The 14,008-nt window shown below is 34.8% G+C and overlaps 1 protein-coding gene and 1 pseudogene across 23 annotated transcripts in view; both read right to left on the bottom strand.

The window, feature by feature from the left end:
* Window positions 1-14,008, bottom strand: part of NAALADL2 (N-acetylated alpha-linked acidic dipeptidase like 2) — a 1,514,274-nt gene that overhangs the window by 198,193 nt on the left and 1,302,073 nt on the right. The window lies entirely within an intron of this gene.
* LOC143682517 (pre-mRNA-splicing factor RBM22 pseudogene) lies at window positions 10,174-11,456 on the bottom strand (annotated as a pseudogene).

The raw sequence follows: 14,008 nt of genomic DNA, 5'->3' as shown, positions 1-14,008 counted from the left end.
GCTTTTTTTTGCAAGACATTATATATTATACATCATATTATATTAGTATTATTTATATATTATGTATTACATATAATTGTAAGCTAACCAAGGTGTTCTAGTTTGCTAGCTGCTGGAATGCAATATACCTGAAACAGAATGGCTTTTAAAAAGGGGAATTTAATAAGTTGCTAGTTTACAGTTCTAAGGCTGAGAAAATGTCCCAATTAAACAAGTCTATAAAAATGTCCAATCAAAGGCATCCAGGAAAAGATATCTTGATTCAATAAGGCTAATATAAGTTCAGGGTGATGAATTTATAATACTATGAATTTGTAGCTTATCTGGCTTGTTCAAGTTGCTACAAGTGGAGTAATGATGTCTTACAACTTTCTGCATCTTAACCAGAAGGGTATATCGTCAAAAAAGAGTTTACAAGTTTATTCAGTTTGGACGTTTTTCTGTTACTTTTATGTACATTATTTTTTTAAATATCCACAACTAATTAGGATCAGTAAAGTGGCGTTATTATTACTTTTATTTTATGGTTGAATTATATTAGATTCAGAAACATTATCTGACTAGGTTCTGCTGTTTAATGTCTGAATGTGCATTAAAATTCAGTTCTTCATCTCCAGTCTGCTGCCAATTATACTCCATAATCCTACATCCCAAATGCCTCGATCAAGGGAGAGTGGTAATACCGGATAAAATAAAGGACACTATATAAAATGCAAGACAGAAATAAGAATTGTTCAAGCCTGTGAAACTAAACTGGATACAATAAGTCAATTTTAAGGTTTAAAAATCCGTGATAATATTCTACACATACTTTGCTAAGTGTTTTTTGAGCTATTTTATTGTAATTGTTGAGTGAACACAGCCATAGAAAAATACTTTGGCCTCCCTTTCTGATCTAGTTACACTTTCTAAGACTAAATTAAATGAATATTATATAAAAATGGCTTTTTGTTACTGAAAACAATAATGTCTTTCTTAGTATACATAAGAAAGTGGATAAAAGATATGCGTAGCTCCAAGGAATAACATTTTATTAATCCAACAAGCATCAATTGCTAAATAATATCAGAAAATGTCAAGGATTTATAAAATGAACAGATTTATGTATAATATCTTCATCCTTCAACTCTCCTAAAACTGCAAATTAAAATGAAATTTTAAAAGCTTTGGTATATAGGAGGAATATTAGGAGAATTTTTAAGTCAAGAACTGTATGTTAAATAATAATGTTTATATTAGCTATCATTTACTGAGTGCCTACTGTATACTTTATACAGAAAGTGAATAATTTTGTATTTCTTCATGGTTAAGATTTTCTTAGCAATTTTTACTGGAATCTGATTTAAAAGACAAGACTTGCAACTTAAATGATGACTAAATAGAGTAAGGAAAACCTGGAGTGATTTACCTCCATGGAAATATGTGTTTATACTTCAAAGGGGATAAACCCAGAACCCTGGAAATATATTACATTTATAATATTATATAACAAGTTATATGCAACATATGTTTCAGTTTTCTAAATCTGCCAAAGTACAATACACCGAAAATGGGTTGACTTTTACAATGGGGATTTATTAGCTTACAAATTTACAGTTCTAAGGCCGTGAAAATGTCCCACTTAAGGCATCAGCAGGATGATACCTTCTCTGAAGACAGGCTGCTGGCCTCTGGGCTCCTCTGTCACCTGGGAAGGCACATGGTCAGTGGCTGCTGGTCCTACAGTCCTGGATTCTATTGCGTTCAGCTTCTGGTTCCAGGGCCTCCTCTCTGAGCTTCTGTGGGTCCACCCTTAGCTTCTCTGGGCTTTTCTCTCTAAGCTGACCTAGCTTTTTTTGTCCTTTGTCCTCTCATAAAGAACTCCAGTAAAAGGATTAAGACCCAACTTATATGGGGTTGGCCACATCTCAAATTGAAATAACCTTACCAAATGGCCCCAGCCACAACAGTTGTGTATCCACAGGAACAGGTATAAAAAACATGACCTTTCCCAGGTACGTAACAGCTTCACACCAGCACAACATGCATTCTTCATATTCTAAAGGGTAGGGTCCCTAGGCCTCCCCCTTCTCCTCCCAAGCAGAATCTGGTTTTCCTGGAGATAGCCCTCTCTCAGGAGGTGAGGGGAGCAGTGAATGAACAAGGGTCATATTTTCAGGATTACTGTCCTCATTTGTGCAGGAACATCTGTCTGGCTCTTATAGCCTCATCCCAGATGGGAAAAATTGGGGGTAGGGAACCACTTCCATTATTTCTGTGAATACTATAATCCTGAAGTATCATGTTGACATTCAAGATACTATGAACAAATACAGATATTTTACAAAGTCAATCCCAGGTACGTCAATGATAGAAACAATTATAATAATGTTCTTATTAACATTAAATACTAAATATCTTGACTGTTTCTGAGATTCTGATATGCCTACTTTGTGTGTGGTGTACTATTAAAAGAACACCCTTGAAAATCACAGGTGGCAAAATACACATTTATCTATATATAGATAGGTAAATATAATAAATATTATATAAATATAATAATTGATATTATTTCTAAAATAAACATTTTATTGAATGTTTATATACTTTGATACATATTTGCATATGATAAAATATAGAAAATATATTTACCTGAAATAAATGCATTATTTATGTAATAAATATATAATAGTTATCTATAATAACTGATACTTCTAATAAACAAATATCATTTTATATTCATAATAATAAATATTATTGAATATATAAGAATACTTGAGACATGCCAATGCCAAGCTAACTTCTTCATACTAGTTTTCTCATCTGTAAAATGTATATAATAATTTTATATCTCATAAATTTGTCATAAAAATTTAATGAATTACTACAGATAAATTGTTAGAATAGTGCCTAAAACTCGTCATCCATGTAACAACTCTCTCAAAACGGTACTGTTTATAGGTGAAAAAAACCTATGGTTTAGAACAGTGAAAACATTTGGAAACACTTTCACTCACTGGCAGGACTTTAATCCAAGCACAGAACACTGTCGCTTTAATTTAATCCAGCAGCTGTTCAGTGCCCGTTCATACAGTGCTGGGTCTAGTCATAACAAAGAGAGAAGAATAATAGTAATGTAGACAGCTTATTTTTCATAAAACTAAATATTTTATTATTAAAGGGCTGTCCTTTTTTTCTGAAGTTGTATTCCTTCAACTGTCTGTTGATATCAAAATATCTTTACTTTTATGAAAGGAATTGAAAGTTGACGGTAGTTTTTGTTTGTTGTTTTGTTTTTTTCTTACTGTCTTTACTTGGCAAACTTAAAGATGGCACTCTTTGTCAGTCTCAGAATTTCTATTTTATTTCTCCTAAAAAGTTTTGAGCAAAATGAGAAGTACTGATTAAATTCTTGTACCAGCATGCTAGGCTACTTTTCATCATGCTAGTATTAGAGATAAAAAGGCTGACTATCGGTGATTTATCCAATTTTCCATAGTTGCCTACCTGTGTCAGAATTGAAATTTTCACCTTGATCATTTGAGTGGTATAAATGCAGCTACGCTTACAAAACTATCCCCAACCACACAGCTCCACTGCTTCAATAATAGATAGGCTTAGATGTTTAGCAGGCACTTTAACAACTCAAAACTACAAAGATAAACAAAATACCCCAAATACATTTTTTATGGAAGTAAGACCTACATAGCAAAATGCCAAGGTAATACAAACTTTCTGAGTGGTAGGAGGCTTAACAGAGTTTCAGTATATATGCTAAATATTACTTAGCAGAAAGTCCTATTCTCCCAACACCCAAAGACAATCTGATCATGAAAGATATCTTAACATGTAAGCCAGAGTTCATAAATACTCTTAAGTGAAGTGCCATTTAATAATAAATACTAAATATCTCTACTGTTTCCGAGATTCTGATATGCCTACTTTGTGTGTGGTGAACTATTAGAAGAATACCCTTGAAAATTATGAGTGGCAAAACACATATTTATTTATCTATAGATATATCCCAAAGTAGAAAGAATATCTATAGATGGATATACCCTAGAGAACAAGAGAATATGTTAACCTTATGTTCTTAATATGCATTGAAAAAATGTTTGATGCATAAAAAATAATAACAATATGAATTGCTTTTCAAACACTATATATATATATGACACTGTAAATTTCACTCAATTAATTCTCAGTACATCCTTACAAAGTGGAAACTACTATTGTCCCTACTTTAAGATGAAGAAACTGAGACACAGTGAGTTTAAGTGTACTGCCCAAACAGTGAGTGGGGAAATGAACTCAAGAAGAATGTGGCTTTCAACCATTATAATATGCACTGTAATAGATAGCCTATAAATTATCACATAGTATAGTATTCACTTATACATTTTTGAAAATGGAAAAAAATGAAATCCGTTTTCACTGTTCACTTTCATACAAATCTCATATATGGATAAGATGTATATAATTTTGTATATGCTGTAATTTAAAATCTTTGATTTTCTTTCAGCCTGGAAAGATAGCTCTTATTCAGTATTCATGTACTATCATATCATATAACAATTTCTAAAACAGAAAATATGAAACTAAAACTCCCCAAAATATTTTGGACCCTTAACTACTTACTGAGTTGGCAATAGAGATTATTATCTTCATTTTCAAATGAAGTTTAAATGACTATCAAGGAAAAAGAAGGTGGTACCATAACTTCAAGTTACTGAATGGTTGGTTAGCTGACTTCTCTTTTCTCCTCCACTTCCCTCTTTTATTTTGGAGATAGACGGTCTCCTAAATATCAGATGCACCAATCAGTGATCCTAAAACTAGCAAACAACCACTCATCTTGAGCCCTGGAGGAGGGGTTCACGGGCACCCAATATGGATGAGTGAAGGGCACTCGAGGAAATAGCCCTGCATCCATTTACCAACTCCACTAATATATTGCAGTAGTTCAGCTCTAAGTGGGATGAGGGGTGCTGCTCCCAGTGGCACAGTAGCACAGAAACATTCTATGTGTCACTGAAAATTTGGTATTTATGCAAGTAAATTGCAAAATAGTAAAGGGAAAACTGGTATTCTCAGCTCTTGGGGGAAATAGGATTTCTCAATAATGAGGAATCCAAACTCTAATACAGTCTTTAGTCAAAACCTGGTCTCCCTGGTAAGGTCTCAAGTCAATTCAACAACAGAATTTCTTCGAGGTCAGAGCCTGTCAGCCTCCTGCAAAGTTTCCTGTTGAACAGTCAGTTAGTGCTTTTCTCAAGGCTGTATTTAATCAAGTGTGAAAGAAATGAGGGATTTAAAGGTCTTAAAGTTAAGGGCAAAAGAGTCTAAACATCAGATTTAGAAGAAACAGATATATTATTCAAATCCTGAGAGAGATATTGGAATCCTTCAAAGTCCTTTGGCTAGAAATGGAAAGAGATTACCTTTATAGCCGTGACCTCATGTTTCATAATCTGGATGAAAACACCCAGGGAAATTAAACCAGGAGCATCAGCCTATCTGAAATTTTACCATTTATTGTATTATTTTTATTATTTTAAAATCTTTTTTGTCAAATACCAAGCATAATATAGGTAAAATTGTGAAAAGATCAGAGGAGCACAATTCTGGAAATTAGTGGTTTTTAAAACCTCCCAATCTTCCTCTCCCTTTCCCCTCTCCCAGTGCACGCCATTTGTATTTCATTTAACAACACACAATTGACTTCACATTAATGGAGTCAGATATCCCTAGGCAAATGATGTATTTCTATTCCTGCTACTACTTACAAAAGATTAAATGGAAATTTTTATTTCTTTATGTATCTCAGGGAGTACAGGTAGATTTAATTTTAAAGACTGAGAATGATTTCTGAAATATTTTAATTTGGGACAATATTTTCCTTGAGCTAAATGCATTCATTTTAATCATTCTTTCCATTTATTCATTTGGAAGTCAATAAAGACAGTAAATTAATTCTGCAATTCACCAAAGCAAAAATCCCATTTATTTGAATAAATAGGTATAAAAGAAAAGAGCCACTATTTTAGCCCCAGCGGATAAAACGTGTATGGCCATACTTGTCCCTTGATAGATGTCTCTTAAGACAATCCTAAACTCAAATTCAAAGAATTATCCACCTCCCACATAGAACAGACAATTTCTTTTTGAATTAAAATACACAAAAAGAAAATATGCTTTAAGTGGAGTTCTGGTAGCATCTTTCCTTAATCTTTATTTGAGAATAATCAGTTATCTCAGTTTTCCCATTCTAATTTAATGTCAGTGTAATTAAAAAGACATTGATGTTCTACTTTTCAAACAATGGGTCACTTCTGATTAAACTTCGATTGAACATTAAACTTTCAGACTTAAAACAAATTGCCTCCTTTTTCTTTTTAATTTGGACCCAATTTCCTGTTGCCCTCAGGTCGCCTGATGGTAATTAATTGATTTATGAATCAATTGAAGAAGAATTCAAATTGGGGAAAAAAGGGAGAAAAAGAAAAGCTGTATCTATTTTTTTTAATTTATGACCACTATTTTACAGATGACTCAATTCTCTTTCAAGATATGTATATATAAATATATATACACACACACCTATAAATATGCACACACATATATATTTATTTATTTATAATTTAGCAAATTTCACATTTACAAGACAAATTTCACATTTACAAAGGGCTTTTAGGAATGTGGAGTGCTCACATTTAATTTCAGTTTTTGACTATTCATTACTTGCCTTTAGAGAAGAGATGTATTCTAAGTACATTATTGTATTTATTCAATATTATGTTATCCTGCATTGATTCATGGGGATAACCAAATCCGAAGGGCAGTAATTCTCACTGCCTCTCATTATGAGCAGTGTGGCACACTGGGTAAACTAGGAATTTGGACCTGAGTTTGAATCTTGGTTCTGCAACTTACCATACTGACTTTAATCATGCATGTTACCTCTCCAACACTGTTTCTTATATGCAAATAGGAATCTTGATATAAATCTTTCAGAATATTATTGTGTGCAATAGATGAGATAAAGCAAGCAAGTCATCTAGAGTATTGGCTGTCACATGACATGGTTCAATATAATAACACTTATTATCCTTATCATTTTAGTGCATCTTCTTAACTCCATATTCTCAATATGTACAATGATTTCTGATACACTGGCAAATATGTTTTTATTTGAAGAGAACATCTTTGAGTCTTTAGCCAAATAATATATGATTAAACATTTCACATAGAAGGGAAAACGATGGTATTTTTATTACCCCAAAATGTCCAAGATATTCTGACTATTTCTTTAGCATCACTTACAGATAAAAATCACATTAATAAATAATATCAATAAACTATGAGAGCAGTAAGTTGGAGGACAAGGGCTTGAGATCTTGTGACTAAACCATTAGCCACCTGTGTGGCCACGAGCAAATGTCTTAAATATTCTCCTGCTTTCTCTCCTCATGTATAACAGGTCAACAAACGTTTGATGAGCTACAGGTCATTGCCTGGGAACCACATACAAGGAAGAATAAAATACAGTCATTGCCATTGAGAAGCAGGCAAAAAAGGAAAAAAGACATGGAATAAGTATAAATCACATTAGTGTGCTTCCGGGTGACAAAGAAAGGAAAAGTAAAATTTATCTAAGCATTCAATTTAAAGAGAAAGATGTATAAATATACACATGTATACTGAACAGGTGTCTACATATTTACAAACTATATACACAGTATGTAAATATGTAGACATATGATTAAAATACATGAAAAGATCAACTGTACTTAAAATGACATCATAACACATATACTATACAGAATATAGAGGTAGAGGCATTTACAGGCTATTAATCCCAAATGATGAATGGGGTTCAGGGAAGGCTCCCTGGGAAAAATAGTTTCTGGGATAAAACTTCACAAATAAAAGAAGCCAGGAAAAAACGTTAGCATATTTCAAGCAAAGGATAGAGCAAAAACAAAAGCAGAGAGATAAAAAACACCACACCCTATATGTGTTTGGTATTAATTGGCTAAAAGGTTGAAAGTGGGCTATGAAAGGAAATGCGGTAATAGAAGGTCACTGTGGAACTTAATGAAATGCCAAGAGATTTGGCCTTTATTTTGAAAATAATCATGAGATATCTTGAAGATTTTAAACAGAGAATGAGGATGTTTGGTTAGATGGTTGCAATGGCATTTCAGTTCTACCTTCTATGAGCTTAGATATTATGGGTATAGGATTTGAAAGATTTTTTCCAAAATAGTTTGCATAATATGCTCACAATAAAAAATATAACAAAAATTCATTGCCATATATTTTGCCATCTTTATAAATTATGTCTTGGTCCTGATGCGGTTATAAAATGAAAAATAAAAAGGATTATTTTTTAGTTCTTAGGAATGTGCATTGGAAACCAAAGTAGATACAACCATAAAAGCAGCTAGATTTTATTTGAAAACTGTCAAAATGTTTTTATCATAACAGCTCAATAGTGTACACTATCACTGATAGAATCTGGAGATAAAAATCTACAGGAAGAGTGATTAATGGTTAAAGTATACAGAGCTTCTTTTTGGATTGATGGAAAGTTTTGGTGACAGCAACACAACTTTGTGAACATAATTAACAGCATTGAATTACATACTGGAATGGGTTTACAAGGGGAAATTGCACATATATCACTACTGCAGAATTTTTAAAAAAACAAAACAAAAACAAAAGACAGGGCTGTACAACACAAATGGTGAACCCTACTGTAAACCATGAACTATAGTTATTGGTAAATTATAATAATATTCTTTCATCAATTGTAGCAAATGTTTCATATTAAGGCAAGTTGTTAGCAATGGGTGACGACAGTGGGTTTTTGGGAATACAGGATTTTTTGCATGATTTTTCTGTAAACCTAGAACTTCTAAATAAATAAATAGTTATCATAGATCCTTTTTTACAAAACAAAGCTATTTTCTCATGTTAGCTTGATTGCAGGAACAGAAATTTGCTTTCACAATTAGATCTGATAATATCCAAAACATGTAATCTACTTCAACAATGATTTTTTTTTAGTCTTTATCCATATAATTATCCCTCTTTCCTAATGATACATCGTCAGATTGTATAATGTTTGCCAAGGAACTCTCACTTCCTAATTTACTAAGAAAGCTGAAAAAACTGCTTTTATTGGATGATCTTCTATGTTTACTTTATTTTTTTGGAAAATTGACCCTTTTTAATCATTTAAAAACAAAACAAAACACAACACAACACAACCTCACATTTCCTTTATCATCTATAATTCAGCTACATCCAAACATCCTAGGACCAACAGCTTACTCCCTGCCCAGGAGCAAGGAATTAAAATGAGACGCTGAAGACACACGAAGGTGAATGCTGGAGATCAAAGTTCAGGCTGTTAAGTCACAAGTCTTCAATCCAAACACTTTCTAACACTTTTTGTTTCAGTTTGTTAAAGTGTTTCACAGGAAGTTCTTTAAAGTAATTTCATTCCAGACACCAAACTTTTACGATGATACACAGCTCCATGGAATTTGTGTTTCCATCTGACTGACAGGAATAAAAAGTAGTTTTTGTCTTTTTATTGGCATAGAGAATCACCAAAGCTATCAGCCAAATTCTTTTAGCAAGAAATCAGGAAAAGAAAGGAAAAAAAAAGATCTGGGTTGTATTAGGAGGTGGTTTCTATTTGTCCTTCTGAGGGTGTGACTTCAGAAGAGTTCAATCACACTCATGCCACTACAATGATCAGGATTAGTAATTTTTTTTTTAAGATGATAAAAAGGAAAATACTCAATGGACATAAAAATGGTCAAAAGGTTTTTCAACTGTAGGTCAATTTTTTTTTCCAAAATAAAAATACAAAATGAACATATAATTGGGATGGTAACTCTATTGGACATTCCAATTCATTCAGTCACTTGTTCCCCATATGGAAAAGGGGAGTAGGCATTAGGTTTTATTAGTAATGTTATAGTAGTAACCAGATGTGTCAATGGCAGCTTATTTGAGGTCCAACAGTCCTTTGAACACATGTAGGAAAGCATGGCTGTAGTTCTCTGACTGCCCATATCAGAACACATCAGCTACCATGGAAACTAAAAAGAAAAATATATTTATTCCAAGATTCATTCACTGGGAAATGAGAGCGCCTTTTCTTCTGTAGAGCCCAAGTGTGATGATAATGTGCTAGGGGCTGCTGTGTTTCCCAGCATGAGCTCCCATCCGCTGAGGTCCTGAGAAGGATAGTGGATGGGTCCTGGAGCCCTCATGAAAGGAGGGGGTGGTCCCATTGGGTGGAACATGTGTGGCCCAAAACCTGGGGGTGGGGGCGGAGCTATGCCAGGGGGCGGCGGCAGGGCAATGTTCACCACTGCTGGAGGGCCACTTGGGGGTAGGTTGAAGTAGTTGGCAGAGGCTTCTTCTGCTGCTGCAGGAGGAGGAGGAAGAGCTCCTGGCGGCCCTGGAACAGGCTCGAGCTTGATTCCAGAGCCTGTGGTTCCATCCTTCTCTTTTTCTTTTCCTCTGGCTGCTTGAGATCTTCCCCATTTCACGTTGAGCCTGCGGCCATTGACAATCAACTTATTAAAAGATTTTTCAGCAGCTACTTCTGCAGCTTGTCTTGTGGCAAACTGGATGAAAGCACACTGCTGTCTCTGCACAACAGTTACTGTCCGAATCTCTCCAAACTGGTAGAAATGATTTCTTAGATCTGTCTCAGTAATGGTATCTCCCAGACCACCAACATAGAGTATGGTAATGGTCTTGTCCTCTGGTGGGTCCAGACGAGGCATTGTTGAAGCCCGCTTTAGAAGCTTACCTGCCACAGGATCATTGATTCCATAGTATCGGTCTTTGATATTCTGATCAGCAAGGGGGTCATCTGGATCTGTAGGCTTCTCGTGTCTGTATGGACACTCTTCTCCTCTCTTACATTCTCCTTTCACCCAGAAGGAGCAAATGTGAGGTCGATTTTGTTTATAGTAGGGTGTAGTCCGGGCCAGTTTGAGTAGCATGCCACTGGTGGATGTGGCTTTCCCCAGCATACCAACTGGCCGTGTTCCATCAGAGTTAGAAATCTCTCTCTCCATATTCTGCGTGTAGTATTCTTTGTTGACATCTGACTTTGGCATATCATCCTTAAAAGACAATCCCGCATCATGAACCTGGATGGGCAGGCCATATTCTAGGTCCAAGAGGCAGGTCTGGCAAACATTCTTCAATTTGCTGCAGGTTTGGCAGACTTCAGTCTTCTTGAAACGCATGCGCACCCCAGGGCACCAATGAAACACTGTGAATGGCCTGGCACAGATTTTGCATTCCTTCCCATACTTTTCTTTGGTCATTCGGATATACGGGTTTTCTCCAAGACACGTCTGGCACAGTATGGGGAAGTCCGCATCCTCCCAGTTCTGCCTGTTATAGGTATTGGGTCCCAGAGAGGTCGCCATCTTGAGCTACCTATTTTTTAATTAAATTAGAGCACGTGTGCTTACGTCGCCATCATGGTAAACGGATGATAGTAAAATTTCAATATATATAAGCTTATTACATTAGTAACTTTTAGAAATTATTTTTCAGCTCCCTGTCTTAAACGTAGAATAGATATTTCAAAGCAGAAAAAGATATTGGGAATTGGTCAGATGAAGAAACTAGCTATAAAGAAGGTTACTTTTTTAACCAGTATAGAAGGAGCTAGTTTTGGTACAGCTGAAGATAGAATCTGAGGTTCTATCTCTTAAAACAGCAACGACTGTTCTACTTGCCATAATCTCACTTCCTATTTCCAGGTAACTTTCCTAAGCTGCCCATCAAAACTGCGAGTCATCCACAAGACAAAAATAGCTAGAATAATTCTAATTTTAAAATAAAGGTCCTTAGATGAATTTCCATAAAAATTCAGTTCTTTCAGTTTTCTATGCTCCCAGTATTACAAAGCACATACGTATTTTTCCTCCTACTGGCTACCTCTGTTAAAGTTTGACAATAAGGCCAAAGTCAGGGTTCATGTGGGCTAACAGGGTTGTCATTGAAAATATTTCCTTTCTGGGTCTCCACTTTCATCTTAGTTAGTTTTCTTAAAAATATGCTCTGCTGTTCTTAAGGGAAACTGGCTCAACACAGAAAAATGGCTTAGCTTAGTATAAACAACCATGACTATTAAAAGAATGCATGGGGCCTTGAATATATAGGAGTTAACATTTTCTGTGTATGCATTATGGTGATGGTCGGGAAGGGTGGCACACATTTGCTTTTATATTATTTCTTAAATATTTTAGAAATAATAAAAGCCAATGATATAAACAAAATCTGAGTTCGGGATTAGTCACAAAATGATAGTTTTTGCTATTTTTAATGTAATGCTTGTCCCTGGAAGCAATTTATGCTTTGCATAGAACAGACCTTTTGTAAACCTGTGATGGAAAAATAAAAGACCTTTATAGTTTCCATAAATTTAATCTTTTATAAAACCTAAAGTATATTCAACCAATATTTAAAGTACTTCATGTGTCCCAAATTTCATACCCCCATACAGCTGATATAAAAATTCTTAAAGAATTGTCTCATTTTGCATTCAAAGGGTATGCCAAAATCCATGAAAGCATGAAGGAGAAAGAAACGCTGGGAGAGAAGATAAAAGGAAAAGCAGAACAAAAATACTTCTTGTGTCTGCACTGTGGGCTCTCTGTCTCTTTCTAGAATGGATTTCCCTTTCAATAAATAAAGCATCAGGCATGGACTTATTTTGCAGGGAAACTGTTTGTAATGAATTATATATTCTAGTATAAAAATAATAAGAAATGTCAATTTAGAAAAAAATGGAATTGATATAGTTTATTCAAGAGAGATAAAGGTTAAAAGAGTTCTAAATAGAAAGGACAGTTTTGAAAAATTAACCCATAGACTACAATTTGCAGTTGAAAGGTATTACCTTCCATTAATTGAAAAACATATTTACATAAATAATACTTGCAGGACAGGATACTTAACAGGCTGCTCAATATTGTGGTAATGGGAATCAAAAGATAGGATTCTAATCAAGGATTTCCCACTAACATAATGACCCTAAACAAAATCCTTAATATTGATGAACCTCAGTTTTCAATTAATGGCATGTATTTAGTTTCTTTTAAGTTCTAAATTTCAAGAGTGGAATTCGTTTTGTTTTACTTTTCTCAGTTTGTCACCTGTGCTGGTTCAAGACCGCTGTGTGCTCCAGAAAAGCCATGTTCCTTCTATCTTAATCCACACTTGTTGGGGCAGACCTATTGTTTAGGTGATATCTTTTTGATTGAGTTGTTTCCATGGAGATGTGACTCATCCAGTTGTGGGTGGGGCCTTTTGATTAGGTGGCTTCCATGGAGATTTGTCTCCACCCATTTGAGGTGGGTCTTAGTCTGCTTACTGGAGTCCTTTAAGAGGGAACCATTTTGGGAAAAGCTCAGAGATAACACAGACAGACATTTGGAGAGGCAGAAAGAAAATGCCCTTGGGAAGCTGTTTAAAAACGGAACCCAAAGGACCAGCGAATGCCAGCCATGTGACTTCCCAACTGACTGAGGCGTTCCAGATGCCACTGGCCTTTCTTAAATCAAGGTGTCTTTCTCTGGATGACTTAATCTGAACATTTTTATGGCCTTAGAACTGTAAATTTGTAACTTAATAATTCCCTTTATAAAAGCCAACCCATTTCTGGTATATTGTATTTGAGCAGCTTTATCAAACTAAAACATCACCAGTTTGTCTGATTTGAATCTTTTGTTTCTCAACCTTGTGCATTAGAATTACCTGGAGATCTGTTAAAAATCACTGATTCCTGGGCCCCAGCCCAGGACAATTAAATTAGAATCATAAGATTGACCTTAAAAGATAGTTTTCCACAAAATCCATCTTAGTGGGAGTCAATGTCTTCCCTCTTTTGCAGGTGCAATTGAGAAAAAAGACATAATCACAGATTTTCAATAGATGCTAGCTTATAAGCAATTTGACCTATCTGATAGGTCTGATT

Source organism: Tamandua tetradactyla, chromosome 5, assembly GCF_023851605.1.
Source record: "Tamandua tetradactyla isolate mTamTet1 chromosome 5, mTamTet1.pri, whole genome shotgun sequence".
In the NCBI taxonomy this organism is placed as follows: Eukaryota; Metazoa; Chordata; class Mammalia; order Pilosa; family Myrmecophagidae; genus Tamandua; species Tamandua tetradactyla.
Note: the sequence above shows the minus strand (reverse complement) of the source record. Positions and strands in the feature narration are given on the sequence as shown.